Consider the following 27,244-nt stretch of genomic DNA (forward strand, 5'->3'; position numbering starts at 1 on the left):
AAATCAATAAAAACTAAATGGGCGGAGATAAAAATAAACTGTTTGTTGAAATATGCTTGGGAGAACAATAAATTTTCAGGCAGACAATCTTGCGAAATTAGTTACAATTTTCAACAACAGATGGCGCTGTAGTCTGGAAAAAAATCTAAACTACGATATTTTCCAAATATCCACCATGCGCAGCAATAGCATGGCGTAGTCTCAGAATGAAATGAACAGAAACCCGTGTAAACGTCTCAGGCGGGATGGCTTCACATGCAGAACAGATGTATTGCTTCAGTTCTTCAATTGTTTCTGGATTGTTCACCTGATCTTTCAAGTGTCCCCACAGAAAGAAGTAGCAGATCTTCATGCTAGCGATTTCAAAATTTTCAAACAGATCCTTTATTGTATCGCTTTTCGGCTCTTTGGTTACATTGAACTTTCGTTGAAAACTTCGTCTTGTTGCAACAACACTGTGTTCTACGCGGTGGAATTCCAACACCAGAAAAATCTTTTGTTCTAAGGAATAAACCATTTTTTCTCAACAACTTGCAATCTGTGAACAGCACACGCTTAAAGCAGAAAGACGACTTACAGAATGCCGAACTCAAACTAAATTTTCTTCTATATTTTTCAAATCGCCTGCAGCGCCATCTGCTATAATAAATTGTAACTAATTTCGAAAGTTTGTCTGCCTGAAAATTTACTGTTGTCCCAAGCATATTGTAACAAACGGTAGATTTCTATCGCTGCCCGTTTAGTTTTTAGTGATTTTTGAAATTTACCGGCCATTTTTGAAACGCCCGGTAAGTTAACATGGACGGCGATATTTCGAAGGAAAATTTAAACCTACAAACGTGAGTGAATTGCTTCTAATAAGCCTCTCACTCGCATACACAACTTTTAAATATAAAATAAAGTTAATATATATATATTTTTTAATCTAAGCAAAATTGATTTAGTATATCATTAATTAAAGCAAATAAATTGAACTACACTTTAAATTAGAATTACACTAATTATGTAAATTAAGTAAATTATTCTAAGACAAACAGAAAAACATATTTAAAAAATTAGACAAAGTTTGAGAACTAATAAATGCCCACAAAGCTTAACAAGCAAACGAAACAAAATTTACTAGAGAACCTTGGACAAAAAATAAATAATTATTTAAATCAACAAAAGTGACAAAAGAAAATTTCGACTTAAGGGAGAAAATTTCAAAATTCACTTTGTAGGTTCGACATTTTATTTATCTCCGGTCTTTTTACAATTCCAATTTAAATTCCATTATTTTATTCAAAAGAATTTGATGAATTGAGCTAGTATGATGAGTTTCAGCCCAAATCTAAATATGTTATTTTTTCAATTAAAATAGTAGCATATTCAATGCAAAAGTACAAAAAAGTCATTTTGAATCCAGGAAAATTCGTAAGACGTTTTCTTACGTCTTCTTCTTCGTTTGCAGTTCCTTTTATTATTTAATATTTAATTCATAATTTTGAATTAAACATAACTCGAACGATCTGTAAGATGAAGGGTTACAAATTTTGAAACGATGTAATAACAGAAAAAGGAATCTAATTCATTAATTTGAAATATGAAATCGAATAAAAATTCAAGGTGTTCTCAAAAGCAACAGAAATCTATTACGTTAGTTCGAGATCGATGTTTATCTGAATTTCATTACTTTTGCTATTTATAATTCTTACTTATCTCTTGTAGGTAAACTATTAGAGCGCCTCTAGACCTCTCGCGATTAAATTATGTAAATATATTATTTTATTCAAATTTGATGAAAAATTGCATGAGCGCAATGAACAGCGCTTGTGCTAAAGTTTCACATCGCATCGCATCGCAAAGCGCATTTAAATTTCGTTGCTCTTATTTCGGTGTAGACAAAATGGCTCCTTGGTCGAGTTTAGAGAAATAGCTTCGGATTCTTTCTATATACACATTGGCTTAATCTAATCAAAAAGAGTCGAACTTCATCTAAAGTATTTTTAACTTAAACAAAAAAAAAATGAACCTTGATATTTTGGCTAACCCCCAGAAATCTTTGATTCCTTCTTAAAAAATTAAGTAACAATAAAAAAATTTTATAGATTAATTTTAAAAAAAAATATTTGTTTCTTATTGCAAAAATTAGAATTTATCTTGTATTATCGTAATGTTAAAAAAGAAAATTTAGATTAAATCTAATAAGAGTATGACGATTAGTTAATTAGAATTTCTGTACTATTTTGATTTCTGAGTCTCATATGAAGAGAAAAATAAACGTATGCTTACCTCTTACGTCTTCAAATGCTCCTAATGTAATGGGTCTAATACAAGCCACAACAATTTGATTTTTTGATAGTATCATTGTACATAATTTATAATCAAATTTAAATTGTGTAGATGCTTCCAGAATAAAAAAAATGAAATCACATAAAAGGCTTTTGCCTCTGATATGTATACCAGATGTGTATTATCATTATGGGCAAATGAAAGAATGTGAATTATTATGTAGTATTAGTGGATCTTTGGAATGTTGATAATTCGTGGATGTTCATTATTCAAGAATAATGCTGAGTAAAATTGGGTCACGAGGATATTAGTACATCAGCCAGGAACAGTATCTTGTATTGGATGAGATAAAATGTGCAGACATATTGGCAGTTATTGGAATGGAGGGCATCAGATATGAGAAAAATATGACAATAATTATCACATAAGTAAAGACAATTCCGAATCAATTCTATTATTTGTAAGACAATTATTTTATTAACAGGTATTTTTTAAATTGCATTAATACTTGTGACAAGCTCATTTATCTCTATTGCCTTTATATAAAAATAAAGTAAGCCGTCCGCTGATAAATTCATCGTCTATTTAGCTTCAATTAAAATACCTATCGATGCAGTTTAAGGATATTTATTTTTTCACATCTTCTTGTTTATATGTTATTAAGCTTCGATTATTGTAATAAAGTCTTCAAAAAGAAACATAAATAAACCAGTATTAAAATAAAGGTAGAGGAAATATGAGAAAGCTGTCTAAAACTGTATCTCCTCCTATCGAAAATAAAGTTTAGAAATTGCTTTGGGTCATAAGAAAATTCTGTTTTAACTCAAATGCCACGTCTTGTATAGTAATAAAAAATACCCAGAAAATATATAAGAAATGAGGAAACAATAAATAAGATACATTACACAAATAATATGTATAAATAAAAAATTTTCAAACCTAGATTGGGCGAAGACGAAATCTTAGTATTAGTACATAGTCAGAAAATTATAAAAGAAAATTAGTTTAAAATATATTAAATGATATCTTATATGATTATATAATTTCTATATAATCATATAAGAAAGGATAAGATTATATAATTATTTAATATTTAATGAAAAAGATTTGACATTTAAGCTCCAATATTTAACTATTTTTATTGCACTGAGAATCATTTCTCAAAATCATCAGAACATTCTAAAATTGGAGTAAATTTAAGAATTTCACCAGCAACACAAAATTAGGTATAAGTTGTAGGGCACTTTTAATTTTCTTTAATGCCTGATTGAACTAATCATCATTATACCATGTTTTTAATATTATAAAAGAATGCATTCTAAAACCTCAACACATTCAATTTCATTCCGTCTTATATTAACAAGTTTTATAAACTACAATCTACATCTATAGCTCTAGTGTTCTTTTATTTTATGCCTTTCATATTTTAGACTTAAACTCCTGAAATACCTCTTTTCTTTCTCTATTGAATAGAGAGAATAAAGAAAATTAATATGAAAAATATATTTAATTCCCTGTTGCATTTTCGCACTATTAGGAACACTTAACAGAGTTGATGTGTCTGAAAATCGATATCCTACCCTTCCTTTCTAATTTGCAGTGTTGATTCCTAAGAGCCATTGTTAAAACAACCAATCAGCGTATCCTATCTTCCTTAATCAGAGTTTCCATATCAGACTAAATATCTCTCAACTACTTCCCCCTTTCACTCGTCGAAAGGAAATTGAGCAGTTAATTGTTAGTTTATCTCCTCTTCCGCCAATGACGTTCCCAGAGGGAAATTAGTTACTCGACTATCTGCTTTTATAATAACTGCATATGCTTAGCCCACAAGAAACGCTTCCAGCGACAAAGATGATTGACGTCCTAATGAACTTATCCATTAACTGGAAAATTTTGACTTTGTTGTGAAACCCTTATTGTCACCGCACTTGCTAAATTATATTGTATCTGAGATGACAAACAGGGTATACAAAAATATTTAGATCAAGTTTGCTCTCCTTTTAGATACAATTCTGCTTTTAATTTTGGAAGAAAATGTGTGGTGAAAAGGTAGTCTATTTTAATAGGTAAAAAGTCTTTTGGTTTTTAGCCATGATCTTTTTTTTTTTTATGTAATAAGTGTTTTTTCTTATTATGAAAAATTTGCTATAATATACTCTCCTATCTTTTTGCATTTGATTTACTGTCGGTGATTTTAAATACTTATATGTAGCTCAAAAAGAACCATTTATTTTTCATATTTTATTTGTGAAATACCTCAGATTTTATATTCGATATCTTGTTTACATTTAAAAATTAGTGCATTTGCGAGGCATCTCATGTTTCTCAAACGTTGCAGCTTTCATCTCTACTTACATATTGCTATAGAATTTTAAATAGAGATAACATCAAAAAAAATTATTATTTAAATGTATACCTAACTTTAAGGTATAAAGATAAAATTCATAAATTCTGGTAACTCCATCTAGGCAAATGTATTATTTTGCTTGTTCATCTCTATACCTATGTTGCTGAAATGTTCGATGATTTTGCTTTCAACGTGTTTATTGTAATTTAAGATGAGTGACTGCCGATATTACCACATCATAAAAAAAGTCTCTGCCAGGTATAATTTTCCTTTTACGCATTGCTTTTATGTATCAAAACATTCAGTATATTTGACATTTTCTATTAGACTTCGAAATTTTTGAAACTAATCATTTATTTAATGTTAAAATTAGTTTATAAACATTAGTCATAGAAGCTCCAGTTTACCCATTCCCATTTGCAAAATTTAAAATTAGTACTGGATTATTTTTTTAAATATATATATAGAACTATCGTCAAATTCTCATTTCGGGGTTAAACATTAAGCATTTTAAACTTTTAGTTTAAAGTAATATGTAAGAGATACAATAACTTTTATACTTAATACCTTTTACACTTTCGCACTTAATAAAGCAGTTTTTCATTTTCTTAATCTTAAGCTATCCTTTGTCATTTATTATGTGTAGAATATACATAAGTATGAGTATGCGAATACGCATAAGTATGAGTATGCGGTTGTGCTTGTTTTTAATATATATGAAACAGCAGGAAATATAATTCAATTTCATAATGACCTCGGTAAACGGTGACTTCGCATATTAAACATTTGCTTAAAACTACTTAAAAAACTGAAATCAGAAGAAGAAAAAACATTTTAAAGGAACGTTTCAAATTTATTTAAATTAATTTAATTTATACATCATAGTTTGGAAATTTTATTTAATTTCACTGCTAAAAATTAAAGTATTATGAAGAAATCATAATACTTACTATTCTATAATTATTTAAAAAATACAATATAGAACTAAATTACGCGGGTAGTTAGAAAAGTGGTTGTTTCTAGCTTATAAAGGAAAATAAAAAAAATTATGTTTAATGATTGCTTTATTTTTAAGGTAGTCTTGGCAATGCTTGGATCCCCTCTCTGTAAGAGCTTTCTTCTAAGGCCTCAAAGTAGGCATTCGTCGATCTGAGATGACTTCGGCATCAGAACAGAATTTCCTTTTAGACAGAATTTTCTTTCCAGTTTGAAGAAGAGGTTATAGTCCGAGGGGACCATATCAGGAGAACAGAGTGCATGAGGAAGAATTTCAAACTTCAGTTCATGAAGCTTTGCCATCACAATGACAGTCTTGAGGACGAAAGCATTGTCCTGGTGAAATATGACTTTCATCTTGGCCAAATGTGATCATTTTTCTTTGACTTTAGAATCCAATTTATCCAAAAGATTAGCATAATATTCAGCGTTGATGGTCCTGCCTCTTTCTAGATAATCCAATGGTAAAATTCTCTTAACATCCCAAAAAACTGTCGCTATAACCTTTCTAGCAGATGGAGCACTTTTTGTATTTTTAGTGCTGTTTCGACTGTTTTGATTGCTGTTGGGCTCTGGAGTATAGTGATGGATCCATGTCTCATTCACAGGAACGAAACCCTGCAAAGAATCATTTGGGTTTGAATTGTAGAGCTCCGATATCGTTATGCACTGCAGTTTTTGATCCATCAGCAAATGCGGCATCCATCTTGCTGGCTACTTTCTGGTACACAAAATGTCTATTGAAATATGATATATTCATTTTTTGAATATATCAACACACTGAGCAACCTCTGACAATTTCGATACGTGATCATTTATAATATTTTTGTGAACTTTTCTAACGATTTCATCTGTAGTGGCTGGTTTTGGTATTCCAGAACGAATCCGCATTCAGAGTACTTGTACTTAACTAGTACAGAGTACTTGTACTGTTTAAATTCTGCAACCCATTTTTTTAAATTGCAAATGAAGGATCAAATTTCCACAGTAAAGTATCTAGCTAACTTTTAATATCCATTGGAAATAAGTCTTTTATATAAAAATATTTTATTATAGCTCGCACTTTAGTTATCTCCATACTCGGCTAAAATCAAAAGAAGAAAATTTCCAAAAGCCATAGTATAAAAACAACCAAACACAAATCTTTTAAAATATGCAAGAAGTATTAAACAAAGATGACACTTTGAAGTGCTTTAGTCAAAAATATTCTAGGAGCCATCTACCATCTACCTACCTACATCTATTCTACCATCTCTAGTTCAGACTGGAAACTTTTAATTCCACCCTCGTATTTTAAACAAATTAAACATGAACATCGGTTTAAAAACTTAATTTAATGATCACAAGATACAAGCTAATAACTTATATAATAAATGCAGGTGTTTCATATATCTATTACGTATATATATATATATATATTTAGTTGAGGGAATATTCTGAACTGTTTCAGCATCATTATACAGCAGCTGCCTTCATTTACTTGTCGTTCCATCAAGAAATTAGATATCTAATCCATAGAAATAATTTCCATTCATATGTTATAATTTATTCTTCAAAATATGTGATTTTTAGTCACACTAACATACTCCGTAGTTTCATTTAAACCTCCATATATTATATTATTGTGTTGTTTTCTCTCTTTAAATTATGATCAAATTGTGTCTCATATTTTATTTTCTTCCTTCCTTATTTCTATTTAAATCTCTCTATATTTTAAATAAATTATACTGCAGAATATTTATTCATCTTCTGAGAACAGGAATTAAATCTAATATAAATAAAACGAAGCCTTTTTATAAAAGTACCAAATATATTCTAACACTTATTTGTTTTCAGAAATTATTTCTTAAACAAAATATATTGATTCATTTACAATATTTTATTTCATAAAGAGGCTATTAAAAATATTTTTTTTATTCAGGGACTCATCAGTTTTTAAATAGTTTGAAATACATTTCTGAAAATAATTTGTTCAAATAGCAAGCTGATATTATTGAAAAAATATATTATACACTTGAAACAGCTCTGGAGCTATTTTATTTTCTTCATTGAATAAAATATTTGAATATAGCATTCTATAAATTAAATGGAAAATTAATATTTCATGGACTGCATTATCTTATCATTTATTATCTGCAGGAAAATTTATAAAATGATATGAAATTTTAAAACATTTTCTAAAATTTTTGAGATAATTTCCTCTTAAGTTTTTCTTGAATACTCAACAGCGTATACTTGAACTAATTTCTTTGAAAATTTCAAACCATTAGTTTCACTAAACAGCTAATTATTAAAACATTGATTTGCCGATGACCTCAATATATTCAGCACCATGGGTCGATGGCATATATTTACATTATGTAGCTTGATAATAATATCAGGAATTGTTCAATATATTCTTTAAGCCCATACACATTTAAATCTGAAATTCTGTTATTGAATTAACACTGAAATTCCCATCTAATAGTCTTCAAAATGACATATTAATTCAAAATAATGATTTACTATTGAGGAAAAGAATGTAATTTGAAGTTGATTGCATAAAATGTATTTCAACATTTTTGAGCAATATATTTCTCAGAAGAATTATTTTGCTATCTCAATCATATCATTAATTTTACTATAACATTGGAAACACTGAATTTAAAATATTCCAATATTTATCTTTATAAAAAACACATAAAAGGTACTATTGGAAAAATCTGCAGTCGCGGTCAGGGAAAGGGGGAGGGGGGATATTAAACTGAATATTTAGAGGCAAAACAGCCATTTGTACCTCTTTTGCTCTTTCGCCGGTGGGGGGGGGGATTATTTTTTTTAAATATAACAATGTACTATTTTTTATTGTCATTAAGGGAAGTATGCTAAAAATGATTTAATAAAATAAAATAAAAAGCAATTGTATGCAATAAGTTTACCTATTTTATGCTTGATCCTACAATTCCTGTTTCATTACATTCCTGCATTTCTTTGATAGCCTCGTTATTGTTGTTTTCTATTTTGTTCAGGATTTATTTTGTTACTTAGAGATTTTTTTTCTTTCTTTTAAGGCGAATAATAGTAGATTTTTTTATCCTTGTGCAGCATGGCATTTTCGAGATCTATGAAGTGTTTTCGATTTTTGAATGAGAGTTATTCACGAGGTTCACAACACTATTTATGAATAAACCATCAATTTTAAAGAAAAAAGTTTTTCTTTTTTTCCTATTTAAAGTTGAAATATTTACTAAAGAGCAAATTATTAATATCTAGATATTTAAAAGATTAACAGTTAATGACTAGAAAAATAAATCTAAATTTTGCCTATGTTTATATTTTAAGAATTTTTTCTTTCTCATTTTATTTATGATAAAAATCTAAAAAAAATAAAAATCTAAGATACTTTCTTCAACTGAATTTGAGCAAAAAAAATAGTGCATTTTTTTACAAAAATGCAGAAAAAAATTAGTTTATCAAGGATTCAAAGCATTTAAAAAAGTTTTAAAAAAAACTGTTCTTATCGAATAGAATCAGGTGCTCAAAATAGTTTCCTTTCCATAGGATAGAAGCAAGTGGAAATGTTTACCTTGTATTTAGAGATATTTCATAAGATAGGAATTCAAAGGCATTTATAGATAAATCACATACATAATTCCTTTTCTTTAACATTTTGTATACGATCATGCATTATCCCCTTTGATGTATTCAAAGAAAGAAATTCAACATTATCTGGATTGAGAATTACTGCAAACATACATAACAAATAATTTCTTCACTGATAAATTTATAAGAATTTTCTTTATCTAAGCAATATGAATATATATGGCATATTTTTATAAACTTGCATTATCATTTTTTTTTCGTTTGTTTTCAGTGTTTTTCATCGTTTAAAAATTTAAAACTTTTAAGAAAAAGATTAAAAATCCAAGAAACATTTTTTCAGTTATTTGATTTTTTATAGAACTTTTAAAAGCACGAGATTGGAATTATTTCTTTCAATTTCAGATTTCCAATTAATTTTATTTATTTCAGTCTTCATAAGAAAATACGGACATAAGAAAAAGGTCTTAGATACGAGATAATTCAGCATTTTCTTAAATCATTTGAACTTTTTAACACAACATTTAAAAGAATGAGTTTGGAATTATTTCTTTCGGTTTCAGAATTCCAACAAACTTTATTTATTTCAATCTTCACAGAAAACACGAAATTTCTCCAAATAAACGCAAATTCATTTTCTTTTTGTAGAATTATTGAATTTTTATATTTACTTCTTTGATACGTTAATATGGCATTGCAATGTGAAATGTCAATTTCATTTCCTTTTACATAGACATTTATGCTATTAGGTGAAACAAAAGCTGTAAATGTACAGGAAAGAAGTAGGAACAAACATTTTTCTGTTTCCTTCTCAAATCTTAGACGAAGCATTTATTTATAGGTTCATAGCATAGTTCTTAAGCGATTACAATTTAACCTAAATGACTAACAATATTAGGAGAAGACAACTTAAAAGATTATTTCTCTCATATTCTTAATAGTTATATATATATATATATATATATATATATATATATATATATATATATATATATATATATATATATGGTTGGCAATGAGTTTTAGTGGCGCAAGAGCCAATCTTGGCTAAACTGCAAAAGTCGTATGGGTAGAATAATGACGATCGTGGAATAGAAACAGCGTTAAAATAATTGTATCAAAAGATTTTAAAAAGAATTACCTTAAAAGATTGAATTCCTTACGGTAAAAAGTTAAAAAATGTCATTAGATAAAATGGTAAGAATTAGATATAACCGTAAAAACCAATGGCTCTTAAAAACTGAAAAGCATTTCCATGGGACTTTTTCCCACACTAAGTTTGGCATTGTTAGTGATGAAGTTTTAAAAAATTGAATACGCTGAATATTAAAATTTGGCCACTCAATCAAAATATGATTTACACTAAAAACAGTATTGCAACTAATACATGTAGGTACCCTTTCTCCGAATAGTAAATATTTGTGTGTAAAACGGGTGTGTCCCACACGCAGACGAGTCAAATTCGCATCATGTGTTCGCAAAGGCAGAGCCGACCACAAACCAATTTCTGGTTTAACAACATGCAGTTTGTTATTGACTTTTTGATCCCATGTTTCCTGCCATAATCCATATATGAAATTAGCAAAGGACCCCTTGATATCGCAAAAAGCAAGAAAGAGCTGCAAAAGTAAGGAGGCATTTCTAGCAGCTTTGTCTGCCAGTTCGTTGCCAAAAATCCCTACATGGCTGGGAACCCAGCGAAAAAGAATGGTGAAACCCTGATTTTGGATAGTGTGCAAAAGGATGAATATTTCATGAACAACTGGGTGTATCTGACAGTGAAAATTAGACAGCGTTTTCAATGAACCGGACATTTACAAAAAATATGTTATACTCTAATGCCAAGGAGTCAAAATTACTATATTAGGTCAAAAATATTCAAAATTCGAAATAGAACTTTTTGCTTATGTTGATTATTAAAAACTATTTTTTGAATAAACTTCCAACAGATGATGGAAGAGAATATGGCTAATATCCTTTAAAAGGCTTTATGAATGTCAGTAAGGACTGCCAACCAATCCAGATTTATTTAATAGTGTCAGAGTAATAACCATCGAGGTAATTGCACAAATTGTTACGTACTTTTTGTATTTTTAAGCTATAAATTAAAGGATAAAATAGGAAAAGTATCTTCAAGAGTTTCTTGGCATTTTCTATTTTGATAATTTTAGTGCATATTTTGAAGTGAGATTTTTTGTAACATGTGTAAATATCTTCAGTTGCATTAATTTTAAAGTAATCAACAATCGCTCTCATAAATGAATCCGCCTTTTCATTCAATTATTGAATGTCCTGTTCACGCCAATACAATCTTTTGATTTAGGTTTGCTCTAATTAATATTTTTAACTATTCTGTGAATAACTCTAAGAAATTTGAAAAATAACTTCAACTTTGAAGGACAACAACTTCAAACAGAGACTTCAAAGGACAGAGAAGCTGCTTGGCAGCAACAATAATTATCTTTTCTAGAATTCATTGTTATCATCTGTGGTCTGGAAGTCATGACAAAAGAAGATGTAAGATGGCATTAAAGAAGTTATCGATGATTTAAAGGATTCCTACAGATTATGTCATAAATATTAAATTGATGTAATGTAATAAAAAATGTTTAATTATAATATTTATAGATTTTATTAGTAACTACTACTAAAACGAATTCCATAAATTACAAAATTTTGCTAATAATAAATTTTCAATTTCATGTAATATCAGCGATTTGAATATCAACATGCATATAAATAAAAATATATTTTGAAAGTACTTTAAATGTATTTATTTCCTTATTTTTAGATAAATTTATGATCAGTAAACTGAAGCTGAAAGCCAGTAAAAAAGACAATGTATGCTATTTAGAAGCTAAATGTATGTAAATTTACTAAAATATAACAGAATTATGAAGTTGCACCAAATTTAAAAGACAATTTCAAAACATATATCGAAAGGTGCTGCATAACAGATTCAACAACTAAAGTATCTTACCAATAACAAAAGTAAAAATTTCCGAAAGAAATAACTTCAATTCTGGTAAGGATAAATAAACTCAATCAGGTAAAGGCCAATCAGGGACCGTAAAGGAACCCCACCGAGCAGAAAGAAGCAAGTTACATTGGTTGTCACCGAAATTTAGGAACAGACATAGGAAAATATATCAAGAAGAATAACAGCCACTAAACTCAACATAATCACCATAGAAACCATACACCTTTCCTTGAAATACTTATTTAAACAAATATAACAACAATAATAGCAATGCTCTAACAATACAAAAATAATATTTATACTATAATAACTACAGAATAATAATATACAAAAACAAAATTAGGCAAGCAGTTAAACATCAAAATAAGCTTGATACTTTTCACTTTCATTAACAACATTTTGACTGAGAGAATTAGTTGTTTTAACTTTCTTCTTGTAAATACTCCCCCCTCCCATTTTTCTCCGCCTCTTTTCTGGTATGTTTTGAGTTCAAGAAGATCTTAGACATTATTAAAAATGTAACAACTAAAATCAAATGTTCTACATTTCTATTAATAACAAAGATGAATGTGTGTGTCCCTATGTATTGGCGCTCTACAGGACGGAACACTTGAACTTCAGCTACGAGATTTGAGACAAATATATGTTGTAGGATAGGAGCGTTTCTTTTTTAACAATTTTAATTGGAATTGTTTCCTCCGGAAACACAAACTTTTGCACCACTTCAAAATAAAAAATAAAAAAAATAGTTAAAATGATATTAATTTAAATTCGCGTCCATATTTAGTTCCCTTGCTTTCAACCATATGTTCTGCTTTATTCCAACCATAGAATACATTATTACCCTGCAATTCCAGCTTTTTCTATTGTTTCCTTAAATATTCGGCTGTGTGATCTCCTTCCATTTTTGAAATCTAAAGAAGAAGAATTTTGTTTCATATTTGTGCAGTTAATACAATGAATTTTAAAAAAAATGAAGTCACCACATCATGAAAATTACAAGGTAGCTAAACCGTACATTTGCGTTTTTCAAAGCGATATGATGTCATAGAACTGGTCTCCATTAAAGAGGGTTATATATGTAAGTAAAGGAACATATATAAAGTTAATAAAACAACACAACATTCACTGACTGTTAATGGTATCATGAATGTGAAGTATATTAAAAAGATATAAGTGAAATTAGATGCAATCAATATTCTTGGTGAATCAGCTATTCGCTAAAGACGACGAATAAAAACAATAATTTTCCAGCAAAATTAGCATCAGCATTTATCGTGATTTTATCTTTAGGAGAAAATTTGTACTATAATTTAAAATCGAAATTGTTTTGGAGCTTCTTTCTTCAAATTATTTTTACAAAGGTTTCAGTAAACCAGTTAATACTTTGATGCAAACTGGCGAATAATAACTCGTGAGATCACTTAGAGATTAAATTTATTGAATTCAACTATTCATGACCACTTTAAAGGCCCTTGTTTTAACCTCGAAGCTCGACATATAGATTCCTCATGTTCTCACGGAAATAAATTTGTGTCGTCGAGTTGACGTCTATGATTTGCTTCTCAAATGTCAAGAATATGATCCATTTTTGAATCATCATTGAGGAAAAGAAATAGGTTGTCGATAACAATGTCAAATACAATACATCATGGAGTAAAAAAGATGAACCGGCTCAAAGCTTTTCGAAAGTCTATATTCATAGAAAAAAAGATGATTCTATCTGTTTGGTGGGATTTCAAAGGAATTGTTTTTTTAGCTTTTACCGGACAACACAACAATTAATTCTGAAGTGTCCTGTCATCAGCTGGACAAACTGAATGTTTCACTTAAACAGAATGGGCCAGAATTGATCAACATAAAAGTTATAATGTTCCACCAATATAATACGAGACCTAATACAAGTTTTGTACCTCACCAACAGCTTTTACAGCTTTACTACCACACCCGTCATATTCTTCAGATCAAGCACTTTCCGATTATTATCCAAATATATTCCAGTCTCTACATTTTATTTTTTACTTTAAATGAGGAGGTCAAAATCACATGATCAATCAGTTTTTTGCCATCAAAGAAAAACAATTTTATGAGCGTAGAATCATGCTACTGCTAGAAAGATGACAAAATGTATTGGACCAGACAATATATAATTTAATAAGATATTTATTCACTATATGAAAATTGTCTTTCATTTTCACACACACAAAAAAATAGAGTTACTTTTCGAACAACCCAATAGTAATGCATCTAATTTCTATAAAACATATATTCTAATAATATATTCACATGTAAATAGACAAAATTTCGACATTATTGTCAAAAGAGGAAGCAAATTCAATTTCTGTTGACAAAAAAAGAAAAAAATAATAATTTCCCTTAAAAGAAAAGTCATTTTCACTGATAAATAGCTACTTGAATTAAATTTGTATTAGCAGATTCGAAATTGCTGATAAATTAAGATAAAATAACATCATAACTGTTTCTATGGATAAAAAAGAAATTAAAAAACGTCAGTCATGGCATGGAAAGAAAAGAACTAATCTAACTTATTTTACTAGTTGCATTTAATATATTTCTTCCTCGAGCATTTTTCAATATGATGTAAAATACTTCTAGATAAGAAAGGAAGCATTTCATTTTTAAGAAAAATATTTGCACGTCACTCGATTCATTCTTTAGCTTATTTCTTTCAGACGTTATTTGAAACAGAAAATAAATTAAATGATTTCAGCTTCTAAGTAAACAGTAGCTACTGAGCGAAACCGTTGTTAAGTGACAATGATTTCTTTTGATTTTGCTTAATAGTTTATATTATTTTCTGTTCCCTATTATTTGTTCTTCCAAAGGGAATTTACATTCTTAAAATACTTCAGAATTTGGCACTTTTCTAAAAACTATTGACCTGAATAATTTTTGAAGACGATATTTTCCAAATTTATTATTTGTCTTGGATACAAGTGAATGCACAATTTTTGCATTCAAATAAAAATGCCGATTTTAAAGTGTCAATAAAAGAATAAAAAGTATCTAATTTCTAAGGAGCTAAGAATGTTTTCATTCAACATTCATTGGCCCTTTTTTTAACCAAGGGAGACTAATTTTAGTCTCTTTTGATTCATAACACCTTTACTTTTATCGCAAATGCGTTTCAAACATTAGATGGTATTCCAGGAGCTGTCAATTTTTATGATAGCCCCAAAAAATGCAACTTCATTCAGTGAGCTGTAAAGGAAAAAATGAATTTCTATACGACGTTCACATCATATCTATATCATCATTAAAGAAATATTAGAGATGCTAGAATGTGCAAATCATTCAAATAGAACAGTTGAGAAAAGCCGAGTAAACATTTATATAATGCTGATAAAACTAAAAAATCATTTAGATTAAAAATTTATACATTATTCCGGTATTTAAGAGTTTATATGTTTTTAAGTGAAAAAACTTTGGGCAATGAATTGTGAATGTTGAATCATTTGTTGGAATCACAACTGAATGCCAATCAGTCAACAAAATAGTATACCAAAATATAAGCCATAGGATGCGTGGACACCAATTGCCAATCTCTATGGCATTATTCTTTCAAGACAAATGGAAACTATGGAGTCAATGATACTGCCTGCAGAGAGAAAATATACTATTAAAAACTTTCCGATACATCCTCATTTCGAAGGATTTACAAAGTTTAGTGTTCAATACGTGATGCACTTCCATTAGGCAAACAATATCGTGTTTTGGACAAAATTTACAGTTGGAATGTATTTTTTCAAAATGTCCAAAACATTTTATAGTTCGATGAAATTCCTGCCACCATCTTGAATCATTTTGTTCTAAAACTCCTAAACAACACTATCTTGATTGGGTTTTGAGTTGAAAGAGGCAACAAATAAAATAAAATTTCTTAAAGTTTTTTTCACAATTTTACATTTATTAAATCTAATTTACTGCTAACTTTCTCAAAGAATGTAAAGGTAATATTAAAATAATTTCTTGCCTAGCTTCATTGCGATTAAAAATGATAGTGTTAGAAGAAGAAACATTCCAATAGTTGACCACATCACTTTGCACTCACTTTGAATCAACTGGTAAGACGTTTACAATATGACATTTTTTTAAAACTAAGAATGTTTGTTGAAATTTAGTCTTTATTGTTACCATTTGATTCTGCGATTATTTTTTTACACTTGTTCCTATTACCTTACGAGAGCCATGGAAAGGATGATATACAGTAGCATCAGGTTAAGATTCAACAGAACTGATATTTATGTCCAGGTAAATGCTATCGTCCAAAGAATCATCGTGAATATTAGAAAGAATGTGGGTGTTTGTTGGATAATTACATGGGTTTTACTCTCCGTATTGCCATAGTAATGATGTAAAACTTAATAAATTCATACAGGTTTAAGAATTTCCCTGAAACAAGAATTCCAATCTACAAACAAGACTGATTTTTTACAGATAAGTCTAAAATCTAGGAAAAAAACTGGCTCTGCATTCTGCGTCTTCCAAAACAACCTACTCACTCATCAGTGGCTCGGCAAACTGAATGAAAATAATTATATATTTCGGGCGGACCGATTTGCTGGCCATTAAGGAAGCATGTATATAGGCTAGCAAATTCAATCACAATTGTAAAATATGGAGCGATAGTGAGTCCAGTTTAAAAGAGATCTGCTCATTTTCCACCTCAAGCCCAATTGTACAGGAAATTCAAGCCATTCTACTCCGCCAACCTTCTCTTCAGTTAGGATAAGTTACAGAACATGTGGGCCATAACGGCAATGAGACTGCAGATTCCTTAGCCAAACAGGTCATTACTACATGTACGCCAGTTCAATATCCAGCTCCTAGAAGCCATCTTAAAAGCCATCTAAATAAATTGAGCCTAGCCTGCAGCAATGGCAAGAAGAATAGGGCAATAGCTCAACTGGCAGAAACATCTATCAAATTATATCCAAAGTCTACTTTAACCCATCATCTTGGAACAGGCTAGACATTATATTTACAACTGGCCATGGCCCTTCAAGCGATTCAATATTAAAGGATAGGATCAATGTGGCTGCGGTGAAGTAGGCGATTCCCTTTATTAGGCCATTATCTGAATCATTCTTCAACATACGCAATCATTTGTTTTATTAAAGCTGCTTTAAAATTTTGAATACATATTTTCTTATGTGCAATAGCTTTCTGAGAAATGTTACGATAAATAGCAGATAGCATGTCAATGTAATGAACGGAAATACTTCCAAAAACATTTAAATCTTGATACTATGGTCAGGCTCTTCAAGAAATATTTAATTTGATGATCATATAATGGCTGCTTAAATGTTTATTGGTATCTTTGTCATTTTATTCTTAACACTTTCATTTCTGCTCTTTTATATATGATTGAATTAAATAATTTAATGATAATTAAGATAAATCAATTTATTTATTATATTTTTTTGACATATCGTAGAAGAAATTATTTTCAAGAAATTTTTGTCAATCATGTATATATTCCATGAATGTTCTTTTGTAATCAATGTGTTTGATTAATTTCTCAGCTGATTTATCCTTATTAAGTTGGATGTGCAAATGAAACATAAAACAAACATTCAAGCCTTACCTGTTTCACTATCATCAGAATAAGAAAACTGAAATATCAAAAACTGAATGTAACTGAAATATCAAAATATAGCAATAGATATGCTTGAGTTGCACTAATGTAAAAGAATAATAAAATAATTATTCTTAACATATTTACATGCAGACACAAATAGTTCCAATATTTGCATAGCCATACATACTATAAATATCCAACACCAATATTTACGAAACGAATAAAGTAGCAGAAAAAGATATTCTATTTCTAAATGAATTTTTCTTATTTTATATTGTCTGTTAATAATAAAATGTAATAATGTAAAACTGAACAATTATCAACAATAAATCAATAAAAATTATGAAGACTATGATATAAAAAATAAACAGTTCGTTTATTTAATGCTTTAAATTAGATTATAAGAAACATATACATATCTATATATTCCTTGAAACTTATTATATAGCAGAAGGAAAAAAATACCTTTCATTAAATGCACTTAAATTTTAAATTAAATTGGAATTTTTTCCTTACAAAAATATATAAATATTGTTGAGTAAAACTAAACCATCATTTTTTGTAATTAGAGATTCAGAATATTTTTAGAGTATTCTTACTGTTATATTCGTATTAATGTAATTGATATGTTGTTAAAAACTATAAATAATTGTTTTCGAATCATTTAATTTGAAAGCTACATTGAGAGATTAACGGTGAGTGAGTGTGTGTGTGAATAAGTGTGTGTGTGTGTGAGTAAGTGTGTTGTGCGCTGGCGCTCTAGAGGCCAGAACATTTGACCTAGAATTACCAAACTTTGCAAATACATATTTTATAGAGTGGGAATATGTACTTCAAGTGATATTTTTCGGAAATTTTAAAAAGAATTTTCATTAATTAAAAATTAAGTTAAATCTTCACTACTTCCAATGGTACCTTCCAAAATACACCAATCAATGCCCAGATTTCTGAAGATTTATAGACTTAAGATTATGAAAATACTGATTGTTCTAAAATTGTAATACTCAAAAATTCATAAATCAATCATATTTGATAAAAGAAGATGGAAAGATTAATTTATTTATTTAAAAGTTGAAGTGCCAAGAATATTTTGCAGAATGTGATTCCTTAGAACAAAAGGACAGTATAAAATTTAGATTTCGCATATTTTTAATACATTTATAGCTCAAAACAAAAGGCGATATCATTAAGGACGTCATTTAAATAATTTTGAAGGGAAACTGGAAACTGAATTTTATGATTTATCAGATTTTCTGTAGTACAGATAAGATTTCAACGCCGGAAGATTCTGTTTTTGAACTCAAATATTTTTTTTAAATAACTTCCTTAATTTCAGCATTTTTTAAATTTTTTTTTGTATCAACTGTTTATCAGTTTAGTAATGACCACTTTAATTTAGAGTTCTAATTTTGAGTGAGCTGATAGAAAATTACAGAGTGATACATAATGCAAAGTACAAAACAGTGTTAAAGTCTCCATAACAATCCAATTATATACTATTCAGAATTTGAAACTTAAAAATAATTTGCTAAAAAAACTATAAAAAGACAAGTTACATAAAATATTTAACTGAGAATTTTAGCGACCATTAATACTGGCGAACCAGCTGCTCACCAAAGGCGGTTAGTACGAAATATTCAGCATATCCCAGCTTCAAATCAATAGTTTTCTGATATTATGTGTTGTGTGTATTCATTTTGAAATTCCCTTCTCAAACAAAAATTTATACTTAATTTTGCTTGAAAATAATTAGTGTAACTAATTGAAAAAAATAAGACGAATAATTTTAAAGCGCCTAGAATATTTATCATGGGCTATATATTTTTTTTATTAAATACGGTAGTTATACCTAGAAATAAGCAATTCCGTTGCAGTGAAATTTATTTGTTATCTCTTATGGCCTTCCTCTCAATGCTGGCGAAATGTAAAACTGCTGCAGAAATATATATATTATAAGGTTTAATTATCATCTGAAAAATATAAAAAAATCCTTATTAGTCCTTCTCCCATTTTAATTGCTAAAACATATCGTGTCTATTTCAACAAATATTTATAACGTATTTTTTCATATTTTATTTATATTATAACACCATTTCAAAAGACTTCATAAATAATGGAAATGAAGCAAATGTACTTATGAAAGTATTGAAAATACAGATTTATAACAGATTCTTAAATAAAGACAAATTAATAGCAGTTGATTTTAAAAATTATAAAAAAAATTGATTATGTATAAATTTCGAATTTAAAAAAATAATTAGAAACATTAAAAATTATGAATTAAATATAGAAATTATTTTCAAATTCCTTATTTTTTAAAAATTTTCACTCAAGCTTTTCGTTTCATATTACTATATTGAATACATAGTAATATTTAATGAATTAATTTTATAGTATATAGTATAGTAAAAAATAATGTATTAATTTTATAGTACATAATATAGTAAAACAAATTATTAATTTTATAGCATATAGTATAGTAAAAAAATAATTTATTAATTTTAAATAATAATTAATTGCTTAATTATGGTTGACATATATTTCGTTGATGCATGTTCATACGCGATCAAAGAGAATTTCTTTCATGTTATGACCTTTTTAAACTTAATGCCATGGAAAATAAAAGCAAGCAATCTATTTTAGTTCACTTTATCGGTGTTATATTAGCACTGAGTTATGAAGCTCTGTGGGGTTTTTTTCTCTATATTCTGGCAATTACTGCATATAAAATCATCATCTGGAGCTTTCAAAATTGAGCGATGCCTATACAATCAACTTCTCATTTTGTCCTGTTGTAAAATAACACATTCATGTATTCAGTGTATTAACATATATCGATATCATTAGCACTTTCCTAATAAAATTCATTTCTGATCTTCAGAAAAAAAAAAAATCTTTGAAGTCACATTTGATAATATACAACTTAAACTATGTAAATTAATAAAATAATGAAAGTGGAAAGTACTGGGATCTTAAGAGTAACTATATGTCAGATCGAATTTGCGTTTTAAGGTGCTTTGAAACGGGCAATTGGTCCTTTCATTAATCCTCTCACTTTAATGGACCATGAAGATAGCCAAAACGACTTATAGCAAACAGCAATTGATTTCAAAAATGAATACGTGCCCAGAAGACATGAAATAATACTTATGCTAAATTGAGACTTAGACTTCGTTAAGAGAAGAGATTATTGTCTTTACAGTACATTTCTTTCATTAAATCATTGTAAATGTAAATTCAATTAAAATTAATTATTATATCAAATGAAAATCAAATTCAAGTCAGCAATTTAATTACAAGTAAGAAACTAATTGTGACTGATAATGCTGTTAATAGATATATCTATATATATATAATATAGCTATATATAATACACACACACACACACACACACACACACACACACACACACATATATATATATATATATATATGTGTGTGTGTGTGTGTGTGTGTGTGTGTGTGTGTGTGTGTGTGATGATATTTTAAAATCAAATTCAAATCCTAATTAATTTCCAAATTTTTATCTTAATTTAACCCATATTAACTTCATTCTAAAATGCTCTCTAATTTCCTGACCCAATTCCAGCTTTTTTATTTAATTCATTGAACTCGCGATATAAAATACTGCAGAATTCAGCTGGTTCTCGAGCCCCGAGGGAAGAGATAAAAATCCTTAAATTACCATATTACCACATTATTTTAAACATACCTAAATTTCCCTTTCCAAAGGTAAGACCTGTCAAAGAAATCCCTGTCAGAATCCCATTGTAAAAACCATTCAAGGGAAAATAAAGCTCTCTTCTACTCTTTAGCTCTTGTGTCGCAATATGGAAAGATATTTTGATTATCGTTTATTTCTTGTATGTAAAGTAATGCCTCCAGTGGTGAAATAAATCAAAGTTCTGAAACTTCAAAGGTTTCTTTTATTCGGCCATGCAACTGCTAAAATAGGTTTGTTTGTGCGCGCGCATGTGTGTGTGATAGAGAGTGAGGGAGAGAGAGTGTGTAAACAATAAATAATGGCTAATAAAAAAGTATACTTCAAAAAATCAGAAAATTTATAAAAAAAAATACAAACAATAAAAAGAAAGCATTATTTTTGTATTTGTGAAAGTGTATGAGAAAATCAAACTTTAAGTTAAAAAAAATGGATTGTATAAAAAAAATGCAAACGTAATTATTGTGATTGAATAGGCAGTCCTTTATAACTAGAATTAAACAGAAGCTCTCTAAAGGGATGAGGAGGCCATGCATTGACTGTTCGGATATAGTTAGTCGAGACTATAACAGCACATTGGGAGTGATGGGAGATGGCCAATATCAGATTTTTAACAGTTCTTGGGGTCTTTTTTCCATTGATTGCCCATTTTCTTGTTCTTTAATCATTATGATCATCTTTGAGCAACTTTTGAAAGATTTTCCTAGTGTACCCTTATCACGTTCAAGGATATTAAAATCAGGCGAAACTTCATAAAAGTCTTTGCAATGAGTTCTTGCCTTCCAAAAAACAATTTTGTCGAGATGTGACCTGTGTAAAACTGTTCCATTTGTTCTATAATAAGGCACCATGATTGGGTTCAGAATATATCTCAATATCTGATGCCAAAACAATTATCTCATTCTGATGACATGAAATTTGGTATTTTGACCTACACTGATACCATATCCCCACTATAATTAATGAAATTCTGTTTTCTTGTGAATATCCTTGCTATTTAACGATATATGTGTTTTTACAATAATAACATTTTGCATTTTGCATTAATTTTCAAATGATACATCGATTAATTCTTTGTTTGTTAGTCTTTAAAAAATCTTATCATAGATTTTTTCAGTAGAATTCCAGGCTAACATATTCAAATAAACATTCTAGATCTTTTTACCCATCATATTAGTAAAGTTAAATAATTTTGCTCAGCAAATTTAAATATATATATATACATATATATATATATATTTTGCAAAAAATTGATAGGAAATGTGAACATCTAATTCGAAGCCTCGAAACATGAAATATATATATATATAGAATTAATTGGCGAGTATTTATATTATTTATGAAATTTAATATCAATGAAAAAAATCTTTTTGCATAAATATTAATTGAATAATGATGCAAAATGCAGTATAAGCGTAGTTATTGAAACAATGAAATGTATTGTTTTAGAACAGACTTTAAAGTATATCGACAGATTTATTGGAATTAGATTATCTGTACGAATATCAGTGGAAGAAAAGTGGCCTAAAAGGGTTTGCGCACAACAAATAACTCCAGAATTATTGATGAAAAGAATTAAATTTTGGATTTAAATCAAATTTCAGTAACCCTTTTTCATGTTTATCTGTTCTTCATGAAGTAGTGGCTTCCCTTCGAAATATGATAGCTCTAGGTTTTAAGAATTACTCTGTTATATGTCATGCACCCTTTTTAATCTTTATTCTAATATCAAACATTTTAATAATTGTAAGCAAACCTATAAAAAAATTTTAAGCTAATATTTTTAATAATCCCATTCACACGCACATAACAAAATAATCGATACAAAATACAATCAGCAATTCAAATACTCGATTGATTGATATTCTGATACTAAAACCTCAAATAACTATATCAAATTTTAGTCTTTTTATTGAAACTGTATGGATTTTAAATTTTTCCAAGAAAATAATTGATGCATAATATTATTTATGGAATGATAATGTTAATATGTAATAAATTTAAAGATTTCGCCTATAAGATTACAACTAATGAAATGATAACAGCCATTTTATGTTTTATTGCATCATTATTTCCGTTTTAAGAAATCGAGATTAATCAAGAATATGTGAGAATGTACAAAAATAAAGCCAGTATGGAGGAAATTTTCTTTTATTAATATCCTTGTATATATTTGTAATCCTTACGGGGATCGTGTTCGTTAATTATTGCATTTTTAAGAGTTTGTATAGGAGATTGGTCTCAAATTTCACTACCATGCGACAAGAAATATCTTCTCAGGGTTAGGAAATAATGTTATAAATAAATAATGCAATATATATTTAGAAATCTAATCAATAATCAATGTTATCTCCATACATTGAAGATAAAAAGCAAAGAATCCACAAACATTTAAATTCAATCTGTGCATTCAGGATTGAAATGCACAAAATGTTTCTATTTTTAAAATAAAAATGGAACGGAATCCAACAATATTTTGACTTTAGGAAGAATAAACATAATTCCTACATATTTTTCTTCAACTGAATGGCCACATTTGAACGCAATATCAAGTTTACGATTTCGATATCTGTCCCATAAAGTATGCCCCTTAAGCCGAAAAGTGAATTCTTTCTTGTCTAAACTAATAGCTGTCGAGTAGAGAGACTTAGGCAACAATAAATGCGGCATATGAAATCATCCCATGTTCTTCTAGAGGGTTTTATTTTGCCTATGCAGCACAATAACCATGAGAAACGAAAATCGATTCCCTTTTTCTTCCAGCTACCCCCTCAAGCCACTTTAGTAGACGGAAATATTGGATTAAGGACCGAACCGACTCGCCTGTGAAAACACAGGACAGCAACAGCTGCCGGATTAACTTGCTTAGGAACAGATTGTTTCCGGAATTTAGCTTTCTCTTGGCTTCTTGTGTAGTTTGTTTGTTATGCATGGAAAGCTGTTATTTTTTCACTAGTAAATTGCTCGAATATAGTGTTACTGAAAATGTTTGTTATTAGATTATTTTTTTAACGAGAGCATAAAAGCCAGATGCTTTTTATTAAAGAGCTCGTTACGGATCCAGGTTTGATAATTTTTATTTCTTGCTTGTGCATTAGTTTATTAAAATGTCCCTGCTGGTCTTTGTATTCAGTGATTCTTTTGAAGATAATAAAGTTCACGGGTTTTGAAATCGTTCCATTTTATTTTATATACAAGAAGGAAATAAAGATTTGAATACATGAGGTTCATGAAATTTCTAGATGGCTGTGGCTCTATTTTTAATATAAAAAAAATAATAATAATGTTCTGTAAAACATTAACATACTTTCCATTTATCCGGAACTTTCTTTTGATATATAAACATTGCATCTAAACATTTCAAACAACTTCATTCGATAATTTATAATAACATTTTAAATATAAAATTTAACTCATGCACGTTTTATAATATAAAGTCACAAAATTACTGATACCCGCCCCCAAACTTTGATTTATTATTGTCTATTTTGTTTGATATTCTAAATTGTAACTAAAACTCTATCATTATTTAATATAATTGTTTTTCGAAATCGATAAATCATATCTCTGCACAGTAAAGACGCATTTCTTAACCGGAATATCGAAGTTGCCTCAAGCAATATTGCGGAAATCTTTCGTGAATATTTCAAAAGATTTTAATTATATGTTTTGCTTATTATAATAAATCAAGCAGCAAATTATAACATACAATGCATACATTAAAAAATGTATTTGTTTCCCTTTGAAGTCTTACGTGATTTAAGATGCGGAGTGTGCTTGCTTGAATTACAGACAAAATGATAAAAGTAAAATTAAGCAAAATAAGATGTCAAAAATAATTTATAATTCCATTAAATTGCTATTTTCATATTTTAAATCATCTTCTAAATTTATTTTTTGATGTAAGTGAATAGATATTCAACTGTCAAATATAACAATAATTTTTGGTGGAAGAATTAAAAATAATAATTTATATTTATAATAATTATTATTTTTCAAAACATCGTTCTTATGGTAAATACCGCATTATTTTAATTTAATTGAAAATATTAAAATGCTTTCACAATGACCGAAAAAGGAAAGGTAAATGCATCAAAATAAATTTCTTTCCTCATCCTTAACATCATCAAAGAAGCCCTTTTCATAAAAAAATATCTTATTAACAATAAAGACACTAGGAACATTAGAGGTAAAAAATGTTTTAAATGAAAAAAATTCTAGATATAAAATGCCAGTTGATTCAATTGGAGGCTTGGAAAACTGATAAAAAGCATTCTGGAATATCGAATTCGGTAAATATTTGATGCGTCTTAGGTATACATACACCTTAAAATTTCGAAAATCGTTCAAAATACCGAATATTTTTTTGTTGCTTCATCAATTCTTCTCTGGTCCTTTAGCTTCCAAACGATACCGAGATGTTGTCAATATTCGGAATGTTTCTCAAATTATAATTATTTTTCTTAAGGTACTTTTACTAAAAACTCTAGTTTCGGTTTTTTTAACTCATTTTCTGAAGAATGATATTTTTACTATGTTGCTTCATTCAAATAATCATAACTCAACAAGAAATTAATCAAATACAATTACTTATATATCAAAATAATCTGTATGAAACAGTGAATGTTTTGTGCCTCAATCAATGTTATATTTATAGAAATAAATTTTTAATGGCTATTTAAAAGTTAAAATTACAGAAAAAATCTAGCTTTATCTATTTATCATTGATGAAAGAATTGTTAAAAAAAACTATATATTTTTATAACTTGATTGAGGCAGACAAAATGAAAACTAAACAACATAATTTCCAATTAGAATTGTGTGTCTGTACAAATTAGAATTTACGATATCATGTTTCAAAAAATAAATCATTAATATTATTTAGCTCATTAAATATTATTTAACAGTTAATAACAACATTAAATATTATAACAGCTCATTAAATATTAGTTAATTAATTAATAATTAGTGCAATATGTTTTTTTTTCTTACTGATATGAGTTTAAACATATATTAATGACCTACTGTGAAAAAACTGGATATTTAAAGTTGACATTTAAAAAAAAAATCTTCTAGTGTGTACGTACACCTTAAAAATCATTACAATTTTATTTCAGATATGCATATTGATAGGCTTTCCCAGAGAGAATATTCAATATTTTAAGCTCTTAAATATGAAACAACATTAAAGTATGACGTTTCTCACGCCAATATTATAGTATTAATAACCGTTATAATAACCTAAGCAAGTTTGGTTAAAAGAAATAAGCCACAAATAATAACTTAATTACATTAATTTAAACATCGTATATTTTAAACACTTTAAGTTTATAGTACTTCTGTATACATTTCTTTCTTATTTCTCGTTAATTTATTAAAACATCTGAATTAATAGTAAAATAAAATATAGTAATATTAAAAATAATCCTTTGATCCTCAATTTTTGCAAATAAAAAAAGTTTTATTTAGTTTTTATTTGTTTACATAGATTTAACAATTTATTTCCTATCTTTCTCTCCTAAAAGTGTTTTACATGTTATATGTACTGCTTAAGTGTAAGACTAATTATTTATTAACATCCAATTATTTATTTTTAAATAAAGAAGTTTTTATGGTATCCTTTAGATAAATTTACATATAATGGATTCCGAGTTTTTGTTTACTAGCTTGCTTTACTATTTTCTTGATAGAAAAAACAATATTTCTAAAAGATAAAAGAATTTTTATTTATTACAATTACCACAT

This window comes from Argiope bruennichi, chromosome 2 (genome assembly GCF_947563725.1).
Source record: "Argiope bruennichi chromosome 2, qqArgBrue1.1, whole genome shotgun sequence".
NCBI classification, from domain to species: Eukaryota; Metazoa; Arthropoda; class Arachnida; order Araneae; family Araneidae; genus Argiope; species Argiope bruennichi.